General features: G+C 42.8%; 1 protein-coding gene across 3 annotated transcripts in view; it reads left to right on the top strand.

The window, feature by feature from the left end:
• Positions 1-20,412: 20,412 nt before the first annotated feature.
• The window catches only part of IL1RAPL1 (interleukin 1 receptor accessory protein like 1), a 670,572-nt gene continuing 664,674 nt past the window's right edge, over positions 20,413-26,310 (top strand). The window contains exon 1 of one of the 3 annotated variants that reach the window (XM_079972249.1): positions 20,413-21,452. The gene's annotated coding sequence lies outside the window, so the exon portion shown is untranslated. The remainder of the gene's footprint in view (positions 21,453-26,310) is intronic. The other 2 variants (XM_079972247.1, XM_079972245.1) reach the window with 2 other exon arrangements.

Here is a 26,310-nt window from a genome sequence, read left to right as displayed (position 1 = left end):
TAGATAAACTAATGTGGAAAAGTTGATTAGAAAAAATGAAAAACTTGGAGAAACTGAAAGGAACAAATATATCCATCACTATTTATATTTCATTGTTAATATTGGTCCTAAATGTTTTCTGCTGGCTTTATTTTGACAGTTATTGCTAGCCACCCCGGGCTCCTACAAGAAGGGAAGGTTACATGAATAACAACTCATAGTAATAGTAACAAGATAATAACCTTTCCTATGGCAGAATGAATCCAAAATGGGTAGAACAAGGTCACACAGCAGGCTTGGCACTTCAAATTCTTTCAGCTTAATGTTGTATTTATTCAGAAGACTACAATGGATTTGATTATCATCAATCATATTTATCTGTCTGCAGCTCACATGCTCCATGTCCCTATGCTAGGGATCTAGAGAGAAATTTTAATTAACAAGAGTTGTTAATCATATGCACAAAACTTCATTTGCAAACTGTCCCTGAATGGATGGCCTCTATAATTCAATAATTTTAAATAGGCCTAACAGTAGCAGGGTGTCTGCATTCTGGTTGTCTGCAGTACAGTAAGCAGGCTGCAGAATCTGGTATTTAGAATATCATTTGAGGAGGACACACTTTTTGAAAAGATCATTTTCTGATTATCTCATTACACTTGACAAAAGCCCAAGTCCACAGCAGTTCTTGAACCAGGACTACTGAGGTTCATAGTCAGACACTCCCCCCTCAAAAAAGAAAATGATATCTGTTCTCACACACTCCTCCTTGGCATCTAATAAGGATTGTTGGATGTGCTGCCCCAAGATCACCCAGCAAGCTCTAAAAGAAGTTTTGAATAAAGATTAGGAAGTGTCTACCAGCATGCCTGGAACACTTGTTGTCCTTACCAGCTTACCAGCCAACTGACAGCAGCAGCAATATATTTTCATTTTGAGTTTCTTTCTTTGTTTCTTTCTATATCTATATCTATATCTATATCTATATCTATATCTATATCTATATCTATATCTATATCTATAAACTGTTCACAGTGGGCTACTTCTGGAGTGTAGTTCCTACAGAATTAATGAGCATGTCTGGTATAAGAAAAAAAAGTGCCATGGGAACTGCTGTTGTGACATCATTTGGGGGCCCTCCAGGAGCTATAGGCCCTTGGGCCTGTGAGTGACAGTCTAGCCCTACAAAGCCTAGGCTAGAGAAATTGCACTCAACCCTGAGTTTGGAAGAAGGCAGGGCAAAACTCGATGCAACAACTCATATTGATCCAGAGCAGAATTCCAACATATAGTTAGCAGAGTAAAAAACTTAAACACATTGCAGGATTCCCCAAAAATAGACCAGAGGCAATTAATATTTCATCCAGCAGAGCTGAAGGCAAATAAGCATAATGGTCACAAATCCAATACATTCAGGATTGGCACTGTCCATAAGAAATCCAGTTGCAGCAGACTTAACTTAAACTTAAAATAACTTATAATGAGTCTAAACCTTAACACTAAGCATACTATGTACAGAACACCACACCAGAAGGAAGAGAGGTAGAAAGAGAAAGTGAAACCATGGCTCCTTCTGGCCTTACTTTTATGGTCAACATGACCTTGACAGAAAAAGATAATAGAACCAGTTTAAGCCAAGCATCATGACTGCTTGCTTCTTTCACACAGAGAAGCTTCCAGAACCCTCTTGAATTAATTAGAATAGAAAATATATCTATACATCAGATCAATACTTTCTGTACCAAGAAATGCAAACGGACACCTTCAAGGCATCTATTGCCCCTGAGCTGCACCATCCCAAACAAGCACAGCCTTCTTCTGAAGGAGGGTGGTCAGAGGTTCCGTCACCTGAGCAAAGTGTGGGATGAACAAACAATAGTTTGCAAAGCCCAGGAGGTGCTGCACCTCCTTGGTGTTACAAGGAGGCTGCCAGGATAAAATAGCCTCTACCTTGCTAGAGTCCATGGCAATGTCATCGGCTGAGATGCGATGGTATAGGAAGTCAATGCTAGACTTGTGAAACTCACACTTTGAGAGCTTGGTGAACAGACAATGCTGTCATAACCTCTGCAGCCCGGTGCATACATGCTGCTCATGGTCAGTGGCCGAGGAGGAGTAGATCAGGATGTTGGCAAGGTAAACAATGACAAAGCAGTTGAGGAGGTCACAGAACACATCATTCATGAAATGCTGGAAGACAGTGGGCACATTGGTCAAGCCAAAGGGCATTATGATGTACTCACAGTGCCCGTATTGTGTCTGAAACACTGTCTTCCATTTATCACCCTCACAAATGAACACCAGGTTATAGGCCTCCGCAAGTCTTGGCAATGAGGGGTAGTGGGTACCGATTCCAGATGGTGACCTGGTTTAACCACCGGTAATCATTGCAAAGCTACAACTTTTCTGACTTCTTTTTCACAAATAGTACAGGAGTAGTGGCTGGTGAGGAAGAGGGTCAAATAAAACCCCTCTGCAGGTTCTTGGTGATGAACTCGCGTAACATGGTCAATTCAGTTTCCGAATTTGAGTCCTGGGAAACAGGTCAATAGGGCAGCCATATGATGAGGTGGCAAGAGGTCTGCTTCTGTTTCACTGAACACATCAGCAAACTTGACAGGCAGATTGGCAAGTCAGTCCGTTCTCCGTTCCTGCTGCCAGGACTGCTGGTGCCAGACAGACATGGCCCATGCAGTCCAGGGCACTGAAGCTGATTGTGTTCTGGGATCAACTGCTGTGAGGATCAGGGGCCTCCAACCACTCCAGGCCCAACACAATGGGGATATGGGGTGTAGAAGCCAAATAGAACTCTGCCTCTTCAATATGTCCCCACCTGCAACTACAGCTTGTCCATAGCCCAAGTCACTGGTCTGAGGCCAAAAGCCTGTCATCAGTGGTTTCCACCACAAGAGGTGGTTGGCTGGGATGTCTGGGGATTCCCTGCCATGTCCATGAAGTTGGCTGTAGCCCCTGAAGCTATCATGGCCCAGGTCTGCAAGGCTAGTCTCCCTGGAAGTGTCAGGGCGACAGACACCACCAGTCGCTTGGAGGGTGTGGGGCAAGGCATCTTGGCACTAGCAGTACATGCCAGACCCTGGCTTAGTAGCCCATCTAAACCAGGGGGTTTCCATTTCCTGGGTGGGGAGCGGACCCCCTCTTTGACATGCATGTGGCTGCCATAAGTCCCCAGCCTCCACAGCAAAGACACATTCCCTCTCTACATCTCCGTTCCTTCTCAGCCGCTGTCAAATAAGGGTGGATTTCCCCTGTCTGTATTGGCTCCTCCTCAGATTGGGACATGGAACCCCATGGAGAAGGTGCCACCAGACAAGTCCTGCCCTGGGCTTTGCATTGTTGAAGGTATCCCTCAATTCTGAAGCACAGGTGAATCAGGCTTTAAAGGTCCGCTGGGCACTCTGTGTGGGCCAGTTCATCTAGATCTGGGTCTGAAAGCCCTTCTTGAAGCTGGTTTACTAAGTCCTGTGCCAGCAGCTGAAATTCACTAGCATATTTCCCCACTGACCGATTTCTCTGTTTCATCTCCCGGATCAGTCTCTAAGCAGCCTGGGTCCGAGTCCATGTACATGGCCTGGAACTGTTGGCTAAAGGTGTCAAAATCAGCCAGCAGGGGGCTCTGTTGTTGCAGCAAGGGCGTTGAGTTCTCAAAATTGTAAGGACAGCGTCTTGCAAGATCAATCAATCATCCCATGAAATGCATCTTAAACATTTTTATGCACCATCCTTGAATATATTTCTCAACCTGGAGCGGGAAGTAAAATCCATCTGCAGTACTTAAGGCCATGACCTTGGACTTTCTGTTCCTCAGAAAGGTGAGATTCCCATTGTCTTCAAAAAAAAAAGTCTCGCCTTTGTGAAAGGAGGAGGATCAGATGCTGTGTGGGGTTTTTAAAGCTATTCATCTTGAAGACTCGCTTCTTTTTATAAGTATCTGACTTATCAGTTCTAATTTCTAATGTTGTGTTTGGCCTGGAACACTTTCTTTCATTCCTGCTAAATCTGAAAGGTTTCTTACCTCGAGGCACTTCAGAGGTGAGTCTGCACTTTAAAACTTCATGAAGCTGAGGTCAAACAAAAGTCAGTGCAACTGTTTTTCAGAGGTCCCTTTGTCACTGTTTATTTGCCCTCCTTTTATTTGACACAAAACAGAAGATGTGTTAAGGAACCTACAATGTGACCCTATACATTTCTGCTCAAAAATAAGTCCCATTGACGAGGCTTAGGGTCAGTTAAGTATGTATAAGATTGCAGCCCTAAATACATTCCTGAAATAAACTTTCTCACACTGAAGAAAACCAGTTCATTGCTTCCGACCTGATGAACATTGAATGATTCATACCATAAGTGCACAGGAACTGTTCATATAGCCCAGCATGCCATCTCCAGCTAGGTACCTCTGGAAGCTCACTATCAGGGCATGAAGTTCATCAGATACTTAGAAGTATGCTGTCTCTGAACATGGGAATTGGCGAGAACCTGCTCGCCATCCGTAAATAATCAGTCTCACACCAAGATGGGTTGCAGAAATCTGGCCGCAGCTCTCTCTAGAAGCTGCTGCAGCCCCAACCTTTATTGTGTGCCGAAGAAAAGATACAAATTCAAGGAGAGAGCTTTGCCTCAGTCAGCAGATAAAAGACAATACAATACATTAGTCTCATGTTCTCACACCAGACCACGCAGTAGATCATGCTATGCTACGTGAACCAATCATCGGATGGCATGAGCTGTCCACGCGCTGCTCATGCTTCCAAGCAATGCTTTCTGCTATGAAATCACCTTGCAATAATAAACTTTTGCCCATGCTCTTATGGACAAATGACCATATTCCCACAGGGAATCTAATTTAATTTCCATGACTAATCAGCCTTGAGAGATCTATCCCCTGTGAGTTGTGTGATCCTTTGTTTTTAAAATCCATCAACATGTGGTCATGAAAGTTTATCATAGGGTGCATAGAGAACTGTGCACTTGGCACTTTCCACAGTGTCAAAGAGATTCAAGGACAGCACTTCAGCTACCTTTGGAAGGATATAGAATCACAGAATTGTAGAGTTGGAAGGGATCCTGAGGATCATCTAGTCCAATCCCCTGCAATGCAGGAATTTGCAGCTGTCCCATATGGGGATCGAACCTGCAACCTTGGCATTATTAGCACCACACTGTAACCAACTGAGCTATCCAGTAGCCTTTTCTGTAATACTAGATGTATCTGCAAATACATAAATAGAGCAGGAAGGGGAAATCCTGCCCATCTAGATGTTACTGGAGTACAGCTATCATCACCCCTAAGCATGGGCTGTGCTGAATACATTTGATGAAGTCCAGTATCTAGAGAGTCAGAGTTTACTCACCCTTGAATCAGAACATTGGTTGATATGAACACAGCTTAATAATAATAATAATAATAATAATAATAATAATAATAATAATTTATTTATTTATACCCCGCCCATAAGGCTGGGTTTCCCCAGCCACTCTGGGTGACTATTAGCATTCCTATAAACCAGGGGTCAGTAACCCTTTTCACCTGTGGGTCGGTCCACTGTCCCTCAGACCTTGTGGGGGACCGGACTATATTTTGAGGGGGGAAATGAACAAATTCCTATGCCCCAAAAATAACTCAGAGATGCATTATAAATAAAAGCACACATTCTACTCATGTAAAAACACACTGATTCCAGGACATCCACGGGCTGGATTGAGAAGGTGATTGGGCTGCATCCGGCCCCCAGGCCTTAGGTTGCCTACCCCTGCTATAAACTGCAAATCTAGTGCTCCTCATCAGATCCTCAGAGGGGCACTATAACATCTCAAGATGCCTTCCAGATTTCAGCTAGCTCTCTGCCAATCCCTCTATCTCTCAGTACTGCAGTTCTTTCTCATTGACCCAAAACTTGTTAATGTTATAATTTTCTCTCATACTCACAGACCTTCATCAGCTCCTCCTCTCAGTTAGTGGGGGTCAAAGAATGCATGTCACGTTCCCCAAACTGCTGGTGCCCTTTCCCCCCATTTGGAACATTCCAGAGAAATCACCAACTGTTTTATGCCCCTATTAATATTGTATTCTTTTGCCCAATCATATGTTAATATTATATTCCTTTGCCTGACAAAGGATATGACCAGGCACGCAGTTGTGACAGTATAACAATATTTAATTTAGTCTGCTTATTTTTGCTTATTACCACTCCATTTCACTGGACAACTTCAAATTCAAGGGGATGACCAGGGGATGGGGGTGGGGAACTCTCTTTATTAAGGTAAAGGTAAAGGGACCCCTGACCATTAGGTCCAGTCATGACCGACTCTGGGGTTGCGACGCTCATCTCGCTTTATTGGCCGAGGGACCCGGCGTACAGCTTCCAGGTCATGTGGCCAGCATGACTAAACCACTTCTGGTGAACCAGAGCAGCGCATGGAAACGCTGTTTACCTTCCCGCCAGAGCGGTACCTATGTATCTACTTGCCCTTTGATGTGCTTTCGAACTGCTAGGTTGGCAGGAGCAGGGACCGAGCAACGGGAGCTCACCCCGTTGCGGGGATTTGAACCGCTGACCTTCTGATCGGCAAGTCCTAGGCTCTGTGGTTTAACCCACAGCACCACCCATGTTCCTCCTTTAAATGGTTTGCAATTTGCGTTGGCGTGACCAATGGTGGCAGGAACCTTAAATTTTTAGTAATGATATTTAGGTTAAAGACACCTGCTTTAATTGTTTTAGGCTGTCTGTATCTATCATCTATCTATCTATCATCTATCTATCAACTATACAGGATGAAAAATAAAATATGAAAGGCTTTCTATAATAATGAATATAGATTATCTTGCACTTTTCACAAACAGCCCTACATTGAAGTTCTTGTTCTTTCACAAACAGCCCTACATTGAAGTTCTTGTAAAACATGCAAGTTTATTTTAAAATATTCAATTAATTGATAAATAGATTAAAATACAGATGATAAATCAGCTGCCATATATATATATATATATATATATATATATATATATATATATCCATTCTTAAGTAACTTTGGTGCATTTCTAATAAGTCTTAATATGCATGTGCTATAATATCAGAGGTTCTGATTCTAGCTCCATGTGCCCAAGTGCAGTATATAAAATGGCATGGAGACCTGATATTCAGGCAGTTTCCTTTAATTCAACTGGACAGGGCAAAGCATTTGGTATACTTGAAATAGATTCCTGTTAGAATCCATAAGATGTGGCCTTCCTGACTGTTTGCTCAGTGTTCATTCTCTATTTTAGAGTTCTGTGATAACCATAATTTGTTCTTCCGTTAGTTTTTGTTTTTAACTGGCAGCCAGCTTAGTAGGGAAAAGAGGCAAGGTTGGTCTTAGAAATATGGAGCTGGTCATGTTAAGTCTATTCCCATCACAAATGCCTTAAGATCACCTTGAACCAAGTGCCTTATTTCCACTGCATTATAAGGATGCTTCTGCACATCCAGTGGTCCAGGTAATGTCACTAGAGTAAGAGGCCTTTACTTTGGTAGCAGATGGATGACATCCCTTGGGTTTTATATACAATCTATTAATTGGTGGAGGAAGGAGGTGCAGTGGGTGTGGTCCACCCCGGGTGTCATCCCTGAGGGGGGTGACATCGCCGTGCCTCCCCCCTGGGACACTTACGCTCCCCGCAGGTGGCACCCTCAGGACGCTCACTGCTCACTTCAGGCGGCACCCCCCTCCCTGGGACGCTTGCTGCGGGCGGCACCTGTTGGGAAACTGTGTACATGCAGCTACTCACACAAAGTCAATTAAGGTTTGGCAGACAGCCAGAAGGCAATCTGAAGGAGTAAGTCTGCCTGGTGATAACAGAGACATGGAGGCCGCTCCCTGATTGGTCAAGCTCTCTCAAGGGAGTGATAATTAATGGCCTTCTAACTGGAATTTGTTAGTTCAGAGTTCAGTGTTCAGTAGTTCTGTGTCAGTGTAGGAGTTGTGAGTCATGTCAGAGAGAGCTAGCAAAAGATCCGTGTTCTGTACCTGTAAATAGTCCACTGTATATAATAAACACCTAACTACAAGTTCTAGGTTTCTGCTTCGTCTATCCTGTCTGCAGCCAAGTTGCTAATTGCTTCCGTGGATTCTGCGTATACTCTGCTAGGTCTGGCTAAGGTCCTGCGACTAGTCAGAAAGTTGCGAAACACCAATAGGTTTTACCAATAGCACCCCCTGGGATGCTTGCTGTGGGCAGCTGGCCCCGCCCCCGGGTGCACAGTATGTGCGCCACTCCAAGTGTCAGTGCAGCTACCTCCGCCTCTGAATCTATTCACTCCTTGAACCCAGTCACCATTAGCTAAGAACTTGTTACTTCAAAGTATGCAATATGGTGAGGCTAGGGTTCACAACAGCATGGAAGAAAACTTGAAAAAAAAATTCCAAACCAAAGTAGAACTCTTCAAAAACTGTCATCACTCCCCATGCCCCATTTTTGGACTTTATTATGCTTTATGGTCACGACAATGTGACTCCAACTAGGCTGGAATCAGGGAACCTGAGGCCCTCAGGAGATGTTCAAGGCTGATGTGGGTTGTAATCCAACATTGGCCATTCTGATTGACACTGATCAAAGTTGGAGTTTGGGGGGGGGGAGGGGAGGTTGTTAGTTTACCCATCCCTGAACTAGGCCTTGAAGTTATTTAATATTTGATTTTACGTTGATGAAATGTATGCACTGCCCCCATCACAGAGTAAGTGTGGGTGAAAAATAGCATGCAGATGCCTGCAAATCTTATGTCCCTGTGAAGAGAAAATAGTAGTAGAATCAGGGAGCAGCTGCTTAGCCTTTCTCTCAGGCCTGGATCTGTCAGTAGCGCCATGCTGTCAATGCTGATCATGAGTCCCATTTGTCCAGTGTTGTGTTGTAAAAGAAGAACAAGTGTGTCTCAACAGGGCAGATTTTACCCACTGAAAATGAGAGGGAGGGAGGGGGAGAAAGAGAGAGAGATCTTTCATCTTGTCTGTGCCTCTTCATCAAAATTCTGATCACATTACCTTCATTTCAGACTCTTCCATTCTTCTCTGCTTTTATTATCCCTTTTCCCTTCCTCCCCTTGTCCCGATTCATCTATCTCTACCGCTCTCAAAACAAAACCTTCTCCTTTGCATTGCCAACCAGCTCTCTTCGTTCAAGAAGCGCTTGTGCTTTCACAGTTGTCTCCCCTCCCCCCGCCCTTGCTGGAAGAAAGAAATCTGACATTTGGGGGGAAACAACATTTTAGGATCAAGTGAGGCAAAAGCTCTACACTCCAAATTGGAGCTACTTTTCTTCCAGGTCTGTAGACCAAAGTTACAGGAGTGTTCTGTCAGCTCTCCAGAGCCGCTGACCTTCATTCTTCATTGTTTGAAGCTTGTTCTCTCTGTGTGGTGTGTGGATTATGTTTGCTGCTACTGGATATGCTAAAACGGCAGTGTTTCTTCATAGAGGCATTTCTTCTAAGAGAATAATTAACGTGAAGCATACAAGGTGGGGGGCAGGAAATGTATTTGGGATAATTTGAATTTCTACATGAAACTGACAAAAGTTTGTTTCAAAATGTTTATAGATTCCTGACAGGGAATGGCTGGAATCCTTATTAAGCTGCATGAGGCCTCATAATTGGTTTATTCTGTTAAACTGTATGTTGCTCAAAAGCTATGTGGCTGTAGGACAATACCCTCCCACTAAGTCTCTCATGTTTCTTTAAAGGCCTGGGGAAACATTCAGAACCCCACACAACAGTACTTAAGAACTGTTTTTGTGCAAACCCTATTGATGTCTATGTCGGACCAGTTCTTTTGTTCCACAGGCATCTGGGCACATTTCATCATAAATGAGGGAATAATCAGTCTACCTGGTACTGCCACAGAATGTTTAATGTGTCCAGTTCACTTGGCAGTTGTGTTAGAGGTGGTTTAAATATTATGGCAGGTAGGTGTGGGGTGGAAGAAGCATACACCCATGGGAGAAATGTACATCTGCTTGCAGTTGAAAGTTAAGAGCTGATTCCTACAAGTATGTTTAATGCTTTAACTGCAACTGTTGTGTGCAACAAATTCCACAGAAAGATGCCGCTTTTCGCAAAAGCACTATGCTACCCACATTAAGTTGTACAAGATAGGCACTGCTTTTGAAGTAAATGGATAGGCTCCTTTTAGAACAATAGTGGGGAATATGTGGCCCAATTTCATGCAGCCCCCTCAGATACTATGGATCACCCCTCTTCTTATTCTGTGGGGGGGGGGCAATCCTACAAACTCTGGCCAATTTTGTCTCTTGCCCCACCCACTTTTGTCTATGATGCCATCCACCACCAACTGACTGATATGACCCCCCAAAGAAAAGCCAGCTTCTCTCATTTAGAAGCTGTTACTACAGGAAGGCATAGCTGGAGAGATTGAAAGTGTGGGCTTTGTCCCAGTCCTTCCTTCATTTTGCACCAGTATCAGGTTCATCCCTGACTGGGCAGCTCCTGTTAAGCGGAAGGGGAAAGGTGCTCACTGAGTTTCTCATTCCTTCCATTATATCTTTAGTGGCAGAATATTATTTCATATTATGGGTACGGCCTACAGAGACTATCCTCTTCAGAGTTTCTGGAAACTGTGTATTGGCAGGGACACAGTGCAGACATGATGGGCCAGTAATCAGTGGTGGAGCTTCTTGTTCCAGCACCGGGGGGCTGAGAGCAGATGGGGGGGCTGTCACGTGTTCTGGGGGCATGGTGCGCCACCCACAGGGGTGTGGCGCACGTCCTGAGGGAATGGCGCACCGCCTACACGGCGTGGCGCCCAGCGCAGGTGGGGAAACAGCCCCACACACTCCTCTTCCTCCACCAGTGTCAGTAATAAATCTCCACATGATTAACCTTGTTTAAGCTGGACATTTCAATAGGGCTTAAACCTGCTCTGCAACAGAATAACCAAGTGCCCTGAAATCTTGGGAGCAAGGTAGACAGGGTTACTCTTGTATCAGAAATTTATGTGGTCATATTGGGAGCCAAATGCTTAGAACAGGGGCTACTACAGAAGAAAGCAAGGCTATAAAGCCTTAAACGGCTCAGGACCGCAATACCTCAAGGTTTGCCTCTTTCCATATGAACCTACACGGATCCTGAGATCATCTTCAAGGCCCTCCTTTTTGTGCCTCCTCCTTGAGAGCTCCAGAGGGTGGCAATGCGAGAACAGACCTTCTCTGCAGTGGCTCCCTGTCTATGGAATGCTCTCCCCAGGGAAGTTCATGTGGCGCCTTCATTATACACCTTTAGGCACCAGGCAAAAACATTCCTTTTTAACCAGGTCTTTGGTTGATCTTATTGACATCCAACACCCTTTTAGAATGTGGCTTTTTTGGGGGGCGGTATTGCTTTTGGTTTGATTTTATATTATATGTTGTGGTCTTGTTGTGAACTGCCCTGAGACCTCTGGGTATAGGGTGGTGTATAAGCTGAATAAATAATAAATACTAATAATATGTACATATGTTTCTTCACACAACAGTCAAAGAGGCCACATGAAACCACCTGTCCTTTAACTTGTCTCTAGGGATGAAATTGTTGAGGTACTGGTTGATTATGTTTATCAGGACTCTGCCATTTCTACTTGGCTGCTGAAAAAAGCAGTGAGGCTACGGTCGTGTCCACACTGTACATTTAAAATGCTTTCATACCACTTGAACAACCATGACTTTTGTTGTATTTACTCTTTTTCATGATATTGTTAGTTGTCATCTGCCCTGAAGATCCCATTTCAGGATAAATTGTGTGGGATAGAAATCCTTTTGTAAATAAACAAACTTTCATTAATAACAATTTTATTTTTTTCATATATACATTTATTTCCATCAGAAAATTTTATTCATGCCATTATTCACACTCCATTGAATTCCCCTGGTTATCCATTTTAGGAGAGATTTGGTGGTAATTTATAGCATGACATGTGCATGTTTGCTCAAAATGATTCCTAGACATTATTCCCAATTAAGAATGTATAGTACTGTGACCTCAAGCACACACCTCCCCCACCAAAAATTAGGTCAAATGATCAGTTTATTAAAAGCACAGCAAATATACAAATTCAATTGTCTTTCCTTTATGTGCTGGCACTCAGACAAAATCTAGAAATGTAGAGCAAAGGCAAAGTGAAGAATCAAGACATGCTTGTTGAAAAGACAATGTGGGCTTGTTATAACACTCAACTGGGCAACTTGAGTTCAAACTGTGAAAACTCATGTAGAATTAGTCTTTAATTGCTGATATTGACCAAAGGGGAATTATTCTTACTAGCTTACCATTATGTTCTTGATGTAATCAAGCATCCAAATAGATTCTGAAATGGGAATCGAAAACTAAAGTAAAACGAGTCTGACAGATACCAAATGAAGGAAATTAGGATTCACTGGGTGAAATAGTTTGGGGGTTACTGCTTTAAAATGTCAGCAGGCATCTTCTATTAAAAGAATCTGCTTTGAAGCTAATGCGTCTGTGGGCAGAAGTCTAACTTGTGAGGGAGAAGTGGAGTTTCCCACTCAGGTTCTTAACATTTTCCACACCTCACACATAAACTTCTGGATATAAATGATTTTCACCAGGCCAGACTTCAAGGCCAGAAGCCCAGCTATGGGCAAGGGAATGGTAGTGAACTGCATTTGAAAAGAGATTTGGTGGATATAAATTCTGTTCTCTAGTCCTTTTGAAACAAACATATCATTTCTGCTCTACCTCTGTTAAACTGCAGAGCTCCAGTAAGAACATAACCTCCTTGCCCACCCTCATCTGTACCAGCTCCTTCCAAAACCATTTGACTCGAGTGAGGGGCAGAGTATGAGGCTGCAATCCTGTGCTCCCTTACAGGGGAGCAAGTCCCATAGGATTGAGTGGAAATTTTATTTTGATTAGATATGTATAGGATTGCACTTTGTGAGGAAAAAAGCAGGACTCAATAAGAACAGGAGGTGGAAAAGGTACTCTTACAATGCTAAACTATTTGTTTGCTTATTTATTTATTTATTTATTTAATGGCTAGCCCACAACATATTTTAAGATCAGGAACAGGAAAAAGGTGCCTCTTGTATCTCTTAAATATTTCTTGTTCAGTCTCAACAGAAAATGAAGTGGATGAACTAGAGAGGGCCTTCTCAGTAGTGGTGCCTGCCCTGTGGAATGCCTTCCTATCAAAGACATAAACAATTATATAACCTTCAGTAGACATCTGGAGGCAGCTCTCTATCTTGAAGTTTTTAATGTCTGATGTATCACGTATTTTTTTGTACTTGTTGGAAGCTGCCCACAGTGGCTGAGGCAACCTAGTCAGATGGGCAGGGTACAAGTAATAAATTGTCGTTGTTGTTTCACAACTACCCATGTAGGTGTTAGAGTCTACCATATCTTTTCTTCATTGAGGGGGACATAAACTCTGCCTCCTGGCTCTTAGCTTGGTAGTTTTTATACTAAACTGTTCTGGTTATACAAACACTCATAATTTATTTTAGCCTGGCACTCCAAAGAGGCACGGCCACTTTGGAGTGAGATTCTTTACCAGGGTTTGAAATTAGGTGTTTCAAGATTTCTGGGTTAGCACCATCGGCAATGGCGGAATTCCTCTGATTCAGAGGAACCCGCTCCGCTAAAATCGGGTTGTGCCGCCGCGGCGAAGGCGGAGACCCTTCAAAAATCCCAGGCAGAGGAAGCCTGGGAATGTGGGATTCGGCTCACACCAAGAGTGCCCCCCCTACCCACACGGAAACCCCTTTTCAGGGGCTCCGAAGGAACGTGGGGTGAGTGCCGCGGTGTCTTGAATCGACTGCTATTTTCGCGGAGCAAAGCCGCACAGCCATTGCCGGAGAGCGCTGACTTCTTTTTGTGGACATTCGGATTTCAAACAACAACCCGTGAGTAGTACGGAAATTGGATTTTTTAAAAAATATTTTTAAATTCGGTACGATCGGGGAAGGTCCAAACAGGAAGTCTGCCTCCCCTTTCTGTAAATAGTTTAAAGCAAAGAACCTGTCAACTAAGGTCGTGGAGAGTTTTTTTTTCTTCCTTGCCTTTTTTTTTTAAAAGGACTTTAATTCTACGGATTGACACTATAAGAAAATTTATTTGGAAGCAGGGGAGCCTGCAAGAAAAGAGCTAAATTTGGGAATTGATGGGCCACCCCCCCCCCCGGACCCGGGAGTGGTCCGTGAGGGCCCGTTGAGGAAGTAAAGAACAATTTGACAGCTGTCAAACTAGCTGCCAAGACGCAAAAAGAGGACTTTGTTTCTGTTGTCTACATTTGTTACAAGTTTGCCTTCGAAAAGAAGGAAGGACTGTTACAATTTAACTGGACTTTTGGATCTGTGCTGAATGGAGTAAAAAGAAATCCAAATTCCCCCTAGAGGGAGCTTTGGAATATTGCAGAGAATGGCTCTTGGAAAGAAAATCCAGTTTGAACTGAATAGGACATTTTTTCTCTTGGGAAAGCTGCAAGGTCAAATTAGTGTTTTGACTACAAACGTCACAACTTTGGACACAAGTGTGAGTGCTATCATTGAACTTGATAAGAATTCGGCACAGGAATTTTACTCAACTGAACAAACAGGGGAATTGGAGAAGGAGAACTATGTTGCCTCTGAAGAGAAGAAAGGGGGAGACGTAACCCTGCAGGTGCGAAAGGAGAGCTGTAATTTGAGCTCTGACATGTTGGCAACAAGAGGAAATAACTTTGTGAAGATTCTGAAGATGGAAGCTAGGCCTGAATTAGAAAGTGAAAGATGGAGAGATCTCCTTATGGGGAGACCAGATGACCCTAGGATTATAAACTTGATTCAGTTGGAAGTTGAAGTTTTGGGGACATTTGGAACTGAAGGGAGAATGAAACAAGATTTGGAATACCCCATAGGCCTTACTTTTAAGTATGGAGGCTTGGCTGGAAGGAATGTGGAAGCTGCTGGGTTGGAGCCTCCCCGAGATTTGGCTTTCAATATTAAGGACTATCAAAAAGACTGGCAGAGGGGACATGAGAGAGATTTAAGGGCCTCGGACGTAAGATCTCTGGGCTAATGGCTTTTTGAGTTGATGGACTTATGGTGGGGACTGAAACCGGGAAGGGGGTATGGGTGGAATGGAAATGAGAAACTCAAAGGATGTACAATATAATTTGCTTTTTTGTCTTTTTTTTGTTTTTTATGAGAGTTGGGAAATTTGTGGAAGGGAATCGTTTTCGATCTTAGAGAAATGTCTTAAGAATAAGTATTGATATATAGGTTTAAATGAGAGTTAAGATTGTATAAAGTAAAAGTGGTGTTTTTAAAAAATAAATTAAATTGTTTAAATGAAATTAAGGATGGAAGGATTTGCAGAAATAACGATTTGAACTAGAATACAAAAATGGGAGGTGTGAGGAGGTCAAGGAAATAAGTTAAGGAGGAAAGCTATGTAAAGGTTTAATCTGGTTTTTTTTGTTTGTTTTTTAAGTGAGTGTATTGTCTTTTTTGATGTTGTTATATCCTTTGTTTTTTGTTTTTTGTATTTTTCTTCTTTTCTTTTTGTAATTCTTAAACTTTGAATAAATATTATTTTTTTAAAAAATGAAATTAGGTGTTTCAAATTGCTTTCCTAATAGCGGTTCTGCTGGACCACATCCAAAACCTATCTGTGGTGCTGACCTGTAGATTAAAATGCTGGTTGACAATGTAATAGCCAAAGGTTCCTTCCATTGTGTTGATCTACTTGTTCTGCAGTAGTAGCAGGATAAGATTTTGTTCCTGATGTTATTTCCAGCACCAGAACTCCATATTGTCCATTTGGCTCTCTTATGGCATTGGGTTGCATTTCCTGTGCTGCTTCCACAAAGGAGCCCAAGAGGCAAGGCAGTACAGCTGCCTCAGCACCAAGGACAGCTCTGGAACTGAAATGGAGCCTTTTGACCCTCTGCCTCCAGTTCACATCCTGTACTTTTGCTTTCTTTGGGGAACCTGCTAAAGGGCAAATCCTCTAACTTGGAGATGGGCCCATATCACCTTTTGCTTCTGTTTTAGATAGCCTTGCTGATTCAGATAATTATTATTTAATTAGGGTTTCTCAACAATGCATCAACATGTTAGATTTGCAATGCTAGCTTGCATTTAATAATGTTTCCAACCCTGCTTATCTCTTCTTCTGCAATGCTTAATTAAGTGCTACTAAGTGAAATAAATATATTTGTTCAACTTATGTGCTTCAGACCCTTCTTTAAATCCTAAATTTCCTGTGTGCTGATATGGAGGGGGACTAATGCCCCCTTAGCATGGCAGCTGTTGCAGAGGGAACTGAGGTGAAAAGCCTAACTGAGACTCAGTGTTTGCTACATAGAAATCAGGCTTAGATCTCCCCTATGAACAAAACAAATTTATCACACCTCCATGAATTTGTCTAATCATCTTTTAAAGGCAACCACGTTGGTGGCTATCCCTGCCTCTTGTGGGAGCAAATGCCATAGTTTCATGCAGTGTGTTTTTTTGTTTCTGTGCTGAATCTTCCAACACAGCACTTCATTAGGTGGCCTTGAGTTCTAGTATTATGAAAGACAGAGGAAAACATATTGCTTTTCATTTTCTCTATGCCATTTACAGTTTTATGCTCCTTTATCATGCCTTTTCTCTAAACTAAAAAGCCTCAAATATTGATATCCAAGATCCAACATATTACAAAATGGGGAATCCAGGGAATCCAGTAGAGTGCGTTCATCATGTATCACTTAAATTTCTTTTTTATTATACGATCATTATCATTTTTGGTTGTTTTTTTAATGTAGATTTATGAAAAACAAGTTCTTACTAAATTGTCTACTGCCAAATGCGTTTTTTATTCCAAATTATTTGATATATTTTTTTTACCAGAGCAACACTGACAATGCTGGACTCTGTAGTTCGATTAGGATTTCCCTTTAGTCATTTGTGTGCTTTCAAAGGAATAGCATTTTTCTTTCTTTCCTGGGAAAACCCTGGTGTGTGGGGAGGAGTTGGTCAGATTGTAGGATGTAGGGAGTTTATGGGAAGGAGTGGGTTTTTGACATATAATATTATGTAAAGAAAATGTCCTTACTTTAGGGTAAAATGGAGAAAGGGGAAGAATACTGGAGGACATTTTGCATTTGTTTTTCTGTAAATACCTTATATCCTTTCTAATATGTTAACAACAACAAATACTTGATGGGACACTGATCTTTGTACAGGATTTTTCTACTTCTTCTGGAGAAGTAGGGTGACACAGACACACATTTCATCAACATTTTATTCTATTTCGCCAGAAGATAATCAGAGCACAACCCAAAGCATAACAGAATGGTGGAACGATAACTAAGTGGATCTGGGGGGATCCCACTCATCCTTAATTGAAAGCCCAATCAAAAAAGATAGAACAGTCTTGAACAGAAGGCCTAAGATCAAGCGTTTTGTTGCCATATAACTTACACACACATCAAAGAAAATGAGATTACATTACATATTATTTTAGTATCAAACACAGCAACGTTTTTAAAGGGGACAGAATAAAACTGATTCTGTCAAAGCTTCAGAGCAATGAATCTTCAAAGGGGGCAGAAATATAGGAAAGGGGGCTGAAATGTAGAACCATAATTTTGGGGTGATTTGATTGACATTCATCAGCTGCAGTACGGAATAGATGGTAAAGGTAAAGGGACTCCTGCCCATTAGGTCCAGTCACGGACGACTCTGGGGTTGCGGCACTCATCTCACTTTATTGGCTGAGGGAGCTGGCGTACAGCTTCTGGGTCATGTGGCCAGCATGACTAAGCTGCTTCTGGCAACCAGAGCAGTGCACAGAAACGCCATTTACCTTCCCACCGGTATTTATCTACTTGCACTTTGACGTACTTTCAAACTGCTAGGTTGGCAGGAGCTGGGACCGAGCAACAGGAGCTCACCCCGTCGTGGGGATTCAAACCGCCAACCTTCTGATTGACAAGCCCTAGGCTTTGTGGTTTAACCCACAACGCCACCCACATCCTGAAATAGATGGTAGTAACAGGAAATTTTGCTGCCTGAAGCACCTCCCCCTCCTCTCCTGCCCCTAAGTCAAAGTGCATTTTGAGTTTTGAGTTATTCCATCTGTGGTGGCCAGTTGTATGGATAGATGATAGATAGATAGAACTGTTATACATGCATTTTGGTCCCATACAGTGGCGGAGTCTGTTGGAATGAAATGGACACTGTCCCACCATGCCCAGTTTGCCCTCAGCCAGCCCCCAAATGCCTGCTTTCTCATTTACAACCAATCCAGGGAAAGGCACTGCCTGCCAGCTTACCCCTTGTCAGCACCAGTGTTGTCTTTGTGAAACTCATCATAGAAAAGGATGGGAGCAAGACTAGAAATAGTTGGCCCCACATGTTATTGGTTGTGGCTCCATCTACTGTTGGCCTCCTTGCCCAACCACTCCCATAGTTGCTTAAATGAAAATTCCTCTCAGATGCTGCAGTAGATGGGGAACCAACTTTATTAGAAAGTTAAGCATGATAATTAATAATTATGGGATAATAGCCATCATTATTCTTCCTCAGAGTAGACCCATTAGAGCCAGTTAACTGAAGCCCATTGATTTCATGGTTTCACCATGGTTCTAATTCTATAACTAATATCCAGGAAGAAGGTGGTTCTGTTACAGATACTGACAATTCTTTTATCTCCTACTCTGTTCTCTTACATTTCTATTTGGGGCTTCCAATTATGGAGGGCTCCACAAAGAAGAGCGCTGGCTGCTCTTTGAAATAAGTGGAGCTGCTCTTTGAAATAAGTGAAGCAATATTATTTATTGCAGTTATACCCCACTTTTTCTTCAAGCAGCTTTAAGATGGCATAAGTGGGTTCTCCTCCTCCTCCATTGGTTGATGTTAATCCCCCCATAGCAACCCTTTGAAGCAGTTACAGGCCCGAGGTCACCATTGAGCTTCATGGTTGGCTAGGGATTTGAACCCTGGTCCAACATTCTAACCACTATGCCACAGTACACACTAAAATCTAAAGGAAGGGGCCATAAGATCATAATGTTCAGAGTCTAAAAGTTCCTAACTATAGCTCTGCTTCTTTTTGCAAAGCATATATGCTATGCCACTAAGTTACAGCCCATCAATAAAATTTTGCTCTGCCCTGGGAGCTCATAGTGTAGTAGCAGTAGTGCAATCTGTGTATCCTCATTGATCTGTTGCGTATTTACACGCTCGCATAAGGCAGGGCTGGTACATCAAATGCTGCATGCCAGCTGAACAGTCAATTGGTAGAGCTTTTCTTACCATTGCAATAATGAGAAAAGCTTGCCTTAATGCAGCTACTACATACCGTGTCATGGCAGCCATTTAACAGGTGCTTTCTCCATTGGAGCCTCCATATATCAAGAAGAGCTTCACCTGTTGAATTTCTGCCTGTTAGATACAGGAGCCCTGCTACCAAAATGGAGGCAAGCCTAGACCTTTTACAGAATATTACCAATGTAGCGTAATATGAATCACCTAGGCATTCTTATAGCTTGAGCCTATGTTTACTCAGAAGTCCCATTGATTTTTATGATCCCTCCCACCCCCAGGCATGCAAGAGTTCGCCTTCCGGCTTCCCTCTCTTCCCCACCTCCCACACACATTTACTCATGTAGAAGGCCTCACTGCCTTCTCTATCTATATCTAGATTTAGGGGGGTGAGGAATAAAGGAGGCGGATGAAAAAAACTAAGTGTAAAATTTCGCAGAGCAGTTGTTTGATGCTCCAGACATCTGCAACAACCTTTCTGTTTTTGGTGAAGTAATTAAAATTCCTAATTAGATACACCTTGCAGCTCCTGTTAGTCTTAATTGGCAACAATGCAGCAAGATTCTTCTTACCTATTTTCAGAATTTTTAAAGGGGTGGTAGAGAGAAAGAGAGTTTATAAAAAGAGTTTTTTTAAAAAAAAATTACATCAAAAAAACCCCACAACCAGCACTGTTCCCACACAGTTCGGAGAGTTTGTACAAAGAAGATCCCATGGCAACAGCAAGGCCCACAGTTTGCTTTATAGATGCACACACACAAATCCAACCAAGAATAGATAATGCATCATCGCTTTTAAAACAACCCTTCACTTGGGAAATTTCATGGAGGGAGGGAGAGAAGAGAACACAACCACCGATCAGTGTAGGACTTGGTATACAAGCTTTTTGGCTTAGCTTGTGCTGGATCTCCAGCCTCCCAAGCCCCATGGAAAAGTGGGCAGAGGAGCTGTGGGTGATAATGTGTGTCCTTGGCACCGGTAGTAGGCAGAAATGACTTCTTTCTCTACTGTCCCTCACCCGCCCGCCGCCTGCCCCCCCCCTTCAAATCAGTCTCCTCTCTAATGCTTTGCAGAGAGGCAGTTGACTGTGGATTGGCTAGTACTAAAGTATCCATTGGGTGGCAGTAACAGTACCTTCTTTATGACTTGCAGCAAAGCAGAGAATGCATTCAATCAAATGAGCCGATCTTGTAGAAACACTGGAATCGTTTATGCATTGCAGTTTCTCTCTCTCTTTCTCTCTCTCTCGCTCTCTCACACACACACGCTCCCTCTCTGCCTTCGTCCCTCCCTCCCTCCCTTTCTCTTCCTTAGGATATTTGGGCTGGATTGTTTAATTCATCACGACCTGCTCCTTGGGGTTGGTGCACTTGTCATTTGCACAGAAGATTAGCATCATTCAGGGCAAACCGACAACTGTGGGATTTCCCTCCCCCCACCCTCTCCCTCCTTTCCTTCCAATATATTTTTTAAGGGGGGCAAAAATCCCCTCTGTGCCATTTTGAGAGTTTTAGGACCCAGGAGACTTCCTCTCCAACAGCAGGAGCCGTGTGTGCTTTCCACATAGCGGTACAGTACCAGGAAAACCCCGTCGGATCGGTGATTGTAGGATACTTGTGAAATCTCCCTCGGATTCCTGCTTCCCGGGGACTGCATGGTGGCGTTGGGATTTCTCCAGATACATCGAGGGGCTTTGAGAAGGCTCCATGCTCACAAGCCAGGACTCCTTTGCTTGTCCAAGAGCTCGCGGACTTCTGGGGTTATCCATCTCTCCCTCTGGCTTTCCCCCCTTCTGAGCCAGCTCCTTCTCCTTCTCCCTCTCGCTCTTCTTCCCGTCTTCTAATTTTAATTTCTGCTTCCCACCTGGATTGTACCATCCGCGGAGCAACCTGGCCACTTTGAGAACTCGCAGGAGGCGAATCTGGCCACGGATCTTGAGCTCTATATGGAATTATCTGCTTGGATGGTGAACTTGGCACTCGTGAATGGGCATCTTCTCCCTCGTCTTAATTGCTAGCAGCGAAAAGGGAAAAGAACCCGGAGGAGTTTTGGGTTTTTCTGGGGTTTTTCCTATTGTTGTTGTTTTTTTTTAATCGTGGATTCCTTGACTACGCATTGTGATGACCAGCAATTACCTTACTGACTGATACAAGGAGACGACTATTTTGCAAGACTGTGGTGGGTAAGCTCATTTTTCTTCCTCTTCGTATGCATAGAAAGCTATATAAAAATAAAAGCCCCTCGGAGGCGTTGCTAAACTTGGTAGCTTGCAACTGAAAATACTACTTTTCCCGATTGCTGCATTACACTGATGAGGGGGGTGGGGGGATTTTTATATATATCTATAGGGGGAGGGGGGAAAGATCTCGTCGTTATTGGCAGTTCAGAGGAACAACTGCAGTAGGTATTTCTGAGAGTGCATTTTGCGATAAATCAAAGCCCGAGCAAGGTCTCTCTCTCTCTCTCTCTCTCTCTCTCTCTCTCTCTCTCTCTCTCTCTCTCTCTCCCCCCCCCCCCCCCCGCCAACCATGCCTCCTTGATGTGGGAGATCGGCCTGAATGCAGTCTGAGCAAACAGGCTTCCTCCTTGCTCCCACTCCACCACCACCCCGGTTTCTCCCTTTTCTGGCTCAAAGGGATCTACAGCAGTCACAGGAGCCCCCGGTGATGGAACCTATTTAACATGAAATGGGCTCCCATCTCTCGGTTCAAAGATGAGGCCATTTATTTATTTATATATTTCCCCCAACTCTGTGCAGCATTCGCATGGAGCTGCAACGGAGACAGAGAGCCTTCATTTATTTTATATTTTAATTATTTTGGTTCAAGCTGCTGAACTTTAAAGCGCCAATTTGGATTTATTTTGGCACGGTGAGGCTTTAGTTCTGGCCGGTTCATGTGTTTGCTCGTGGATATGGCATCGGGGGCGTCGGGAGCTAACCTGAAGGGTAGCAGGAGCTAACCAGGATGCTCAAATTGTTTCAGGTTGTCCTCGGTGGCTTTTGTCCCCCCCCCCCCCACCTGCTTTTGGGAGAGGCGTTTTCCTTTTTCGCCCGGTAACTTGATGTCTTCTTGACACCTTAAGACCCAGCCACGTGCAAAGGCGCTGGCGATCTGGGAAAGGAGAGATCGGATCTCGCCACAGCCTTACCTGCAGCTGGCTGGGGGCAAGATGGGCACAGGGCACATAACTGTGGAGTGGAGATGAAATAAACTGGAATTCCCTCCACACCGAGCGATGCCCACTGTTAAACCTTTCTCTGCAAAATGCATTTGGATCAGGGGGAGGGGGGAGTGACTGTGGAAATCAATAGTGATGACGTGGTACAATGCAATGCACTGCAATGCTAAAGTTCTATAGTGTGTGCTGGAATATAGACTCCCATGTGCAGCTGATGTGGTTCATGCATTATGGAGGGGAGGGGAGGTTGCAGCTGGATATGGAGGAAGATAGATGTAGCTGTGCATAATCAATGATTATGTAACTTGATTGCATCTAATAACATAATCATACAGTGTATCAATCACTTGAGTTAACTTTGGATGGCTACCGTCGACGGAATGGAGAAAGAGAGTCATTTTTTGCTATTGTGGAAGAGCTGAGATCCCCCCCCCCTCCAGCCTTCCTCAGCACAGTTCTCTCCGGGACAGTAGCATCAGAGAATCATCGTGATTAACTCAGCCACACCTGTTCCGAGGGACGCATTATTTTTATTTATTTTTTAAAATCCCTTCACTGTTGCAGAAGTTTTCCTTGAAAAGGTTAAAGAGGAATGAGTTGTAAATTAAATGGGGGGGGGAGTTGAATGGAAGGGCAGCCACACCCAGGTGAAAGCTCCTTTAGAGAATGGGAACACAGCAACAGAAGCTTCTCTTTCGATTTCCAAAACGTGTCTAATGTTAGACTCTCTCTGATTGTTGAAGGTGTTAGGTCATCACTTGTCTTGGTGGCAGGAAATGTGCCATGAAGCTTTAGCTGGTTATTAACTTTGAAAACTGTAAGCAAGCAGCTTGGCGAATTAAGGGAAGGGTACCTGCTGGTCCAGCATCCTCCTAGCCTCCCTTTTCAGTTTCAAAATAGAACCAAGAGTTCTGCCTCGCATGACTGACAGCTGTCACCTTTGAAAGGCAGGATGGTGGCGAGGTAATTGTGAGCACAGAGAAGTGTGATTACATAAAACTCAAGGCAAGATCAAAGGTGGATGATTCCATGTGTTTAAATGAGGGCAGCATGGCATTGTTCTGATATATCCTTTACAAAAGGGACTACCTTTCAATGAGGAAAAGTTACCAGCACAACTACTACTGTCATCTAAATAGAACTGACGTTGGCCAAATAGAATTTCTCCCCAGAAGAGAACCATGGGAAGCACACACAGAACTGTATCGAACCTTCTTCCTCCATTTAGGAATCTGTGAAATAAATTATCTAACCAAGACATAAGCCATGTTCTTGCACCATGTAGGTTCAATGTGTCAAAAAAAGTGGGGGGAACAGTGTAGAATAGATAGGTTAGAGAGAAGTGAGAAAACGGGATCTGCAGTGTTTGAGATGCATCAACCACTTCTTCGTAGTCAAGCAGAAGGCATAGCCAGTTCTCAAGAACTTTGCAAAAGGTACACACAGCTTATTAACAGATGGGGACCTTGGTCTTCCAGCAACCCACTTTACACATCTCTATTTTAAACTGGTTCATCATTTTGTGTCTTCTCTCTCGAGGGGGGGGGGGCAGTGAGAGGCAGACACTAATAGATTGCACTAATGCAGGGTAGGGCTTGGCATTCATGGAATATATTAAGTGATTGGGAAATACAGATAGGAAATTAACTCCTGTTTCCATCCTTCAGGGGTCAGAATAGCACTATGGCAAGTCCCTTGCATTAGGATCTCTCTTGTAATTTTCAGAAATGTTCCTAACGCTGGAAATTCTCTCTGACACTTCTCTTTCCCCCTTCCGATTCACTGTGTACACTCTCATTCTTTAATTACTTATAGGGTTTCCTGTGCTGCTTACATCAGAGCAACAATTCTCTAGAGGACCTGTAACAAACCAAGTATTTTGTGAGAGCAATTATTCAAGGAAGCAGTATTGGAGGGTGTGAGACAAGGAAGGCTTTATAATTAAGAATATATTCATAAATCATAGGAATATTTGCAAGGATATTAACTCATTGATTTCCATTGGCCTATTAACTCATTGATTTCCATAATTTAGGTGCACCAGCTGTGCACTGAATTGTACTGACATTCAATTTGACCCTTGCTTTCATGATCTTTAATGTATATTTTGCATAATGTACAATGTTGTACAAACAGCTGGTGTAAGATGTGTATAGGATATTCTTCTGATATGCAGAAAACTGCTTCTCAACTTTACAAAAAGAAATATTATTTAACCTTGCCTTCCCAGGATACAATTCAAGGGCCGGTAAAGTCAATACTAATTTTGTCATCAATGTCAGCCTGAAAAAGAATTAGGCCTTCAGGTTTCTGCAGTGATAGATAGAAACTCTGATTCTAAAAACAAGGGCATAAAGAAAATTGCAGTGACTCCTTTTTGATAAGAAAGATTAAGAATTTGTTTCCCTGTTGTTTAGCAGACTTGATCTATGGGTGATAGTAAATCACAGCCAATTGATTTGAATAAAATTCCTCAGGCAAATTTCTGATTAAACTTGCATGGAATAATCTGTTGGTAGATACTGGGGTAATGTGCATCTTGAGTATAACGTAAAATTACTTAACTCTGTTTTCTGCTGTTGAAATAAAACATAGCTAATTACCAAAATACTTTTCTGTATTTTGATCTGCTTTGTTTGCAGTAAAGTGTATTCATCTATTTTTATATTTTATAACCGATATAATTTTTATTGCTTGGCCAACCTCCCATTTCTACAGAGTAGACTCCTCTCTTTTATAATTTATGGCAATTGAAACATCCAAGTCCTGATTAATATGATTAAAAAGTAGCAACTTATCAAGTGTTGCTTAAGTTATAAAGTGTAATTATAGCAGCAGCACCATTTGCACAGATCTAGATAAGATTGTGTCAGCATTTTCATTTGTAAGCCTCTATCTTGTGACCATCCATCATGCATAGGGGATATGGAATGAAACATTTACACTGAAGACCCTGAAACAAAAATTGCAGTTTGTTGGGTTAGTTATATTTGTATGGGTATACTCTCTCTCTCTCTCTCTCTCTCTCTCTCTCTGTATGTCTTTCAATGGGAGTCTGAAGCAAGGGAGAGAGGAGGAGGAAGGAGGAGGCACTCTAATTCACCAATTCAATTATGTGTGCATTTGACTTCTGCAGTGTAAATAAATATAGATTAGAGAGAGGCCACAGGAGGTATGAAGTTATAATGAATGCTTTTATTGATTTGATATGCTTTTTATAAACAGTGCTTAGGGAAAAGATGAATATTGCTTCCACATATGACATTTCAGTCGTAGCAGCTAATAAATGAATAGTCTTTGTGCCTGGACAGTCAAGGAATGCAACTTTTTTTTTTCTTCCATGAAAGATATCTACTCATACTGTTGCATACAGTTTTAGACACTGGATGCTTTTGTTCTGCTTCATTGTCCTATTGCCAGTTGACTACAATGCAACTACAAAACAAAGCTGGTCAGTGTTGTGGCACATGCTGCCATTTGTAGCACGTGCATATTGTTGCATGAGCTGAACACACGCACTATTAGCCTATGATCTGCAGCTGGTGGGAAAGGTCTAGTACCCCACCCATAACAGTTTTACTACCCAGTTGACTAGGCAGGGGTGATCTGCAGATGCCTTCTGCTGTGTTTACTGATTATCTCCTTCCACTGAAATAAAAGGGAGTGATCCAAAAGGCATATGTATTCCTTAGACCGTTTCGTGTACTCAGACATTCCTTATCAATGGGAAGCTAGCAATACTGTGACTGTCGTATTGTGAAAAACATTGTTTCCATTGAGTTACATATGTGTGCGCGCACGCACACATGCATTTGTACAGTCCATACATGTGCCAGCTGTTTGAATAGTTAAGACTTAAA

The sequence above is a fragment of the Podarcis cretensis genome (genome assembly GCF_951804945.1).
Source record: "Podarcis cretensis genome assembly, chromosome: 4".
Classification (NCBI taxonomy): domain Eukaryota; kingdom Metazoa; phylum Chordata; class Lepidosauria; order Squamata; family Lacertidae; genus Podarcis; species Podarcis cretensis.
The sequence above is the reverse complement of the archived record's forward strand: the minus strand, read 5'-3'. Positions and strand labels throughout refer to the sequence as shown.